The following is a 1152-nucleotide window of genomic DNA, read 5'->3' as shown; positions in this document are numbered from 1 at the left end:
TAAATATAGTTTGCATACAAAAATATATCTATTTTAAGTATATATTTTGGTGCACTTCGAAAAACTTATAAAAGTTCGTAACCACTAGTACAATCAAGATATAGAACATTTCCATCAACTCAAAAGTTCCTTTGTATCCCTTCCAAGTATATTCTTGTGTAGTGACATAAAAATAGGCTGTTCAGCTTTTTCAAGAGAACATGTTACAGAGAGCATGGTTGTCTCACAACACTAGCTGCCTCCTCTTTAGATCCACAGATGCCTTCATGACAAGATCATGCTTCCAACAAGCAACTCCCAGCAAAAGACTAAGGACTGCAGAAATGCTAATGCTAGCTCATTCCTATAGGATGTATGACTGCAACTATCTCTCCACTAACAAGGGCACAAATAAAATCGGAACTATAGCCTGAGAATCTTCCTATCCACCGTGCTTATAGCTTCTATTTCATCTTATTCTTTAGGGCACTTTCCCCAATAAATCCCTTACACATTGAATCCTACTTGGTGTATGTATGCTTCTCAGAGGACACAAACTGACACAGATTCTAAGGAGAGTAGCCAAAGAAAGCTTGTAAATTATCTCCCTTTACCTTATTTACCCTCCCCACCCCCCACTTTCTACCTTCTGGTAACCACCATTTTAGTCCCTGTTTCTGAGTCTGTTTTTACTTTGTTTGCTTATTTACTGATTGATTTTTACATTCCGTATATAAGTGAAACCATGCAGTGTTTGTCTTTCTCTGCCTACCTTATCTCACTTAGCATAATACCATCTAGATTCATCCATATTGTCACAAATGGCAAGTTTTTTTTATATTGATGCATAATATTCCATTATATGTGTGTGTGTGTGTGTGTGTGTGTGTGTGTGTATAGTGTATATATATGTATACATATACACGTATATATGACATTTTCCTTATCCATTTATCTATCAATGGGCACATAGATCACTACCATATCTCGGCTATTGTAAATAATATTGCAATGAACATAGGAGTGCATATATCTCTTCAAATTAGTGTTTTTGTTTTCTTTGGACAAATATTTAGAAGTAGAATTGCCAGTCTGTATGGTATACTTATTTTTAGTTGTTTGAGGAATCTCCATACTGTTATTCACAGTGGCCGTACCAGTTTGCAGTGCCAC

Source organism: Pteropus alecto, unplaced genomic scaffold (genome assembly GCF_000325575.1).
Source record: "Pteropus alecto unplaced genomic scaffold, ASM32557v1 scaffold239, whole genome shotgun sequence".
Classification (NCBI taxonomy): domain Eukaryota; kingdom Metazoa; phylum Chordata; class Mammalia; order Chiroptera; family Pteropodidae; genus Pteropus; species Pteropus alecto.
The sequence above is the reverse complement of the archived record's forward strand: the minus strand, read 5'-3'. Positions refer to the sequence as shown.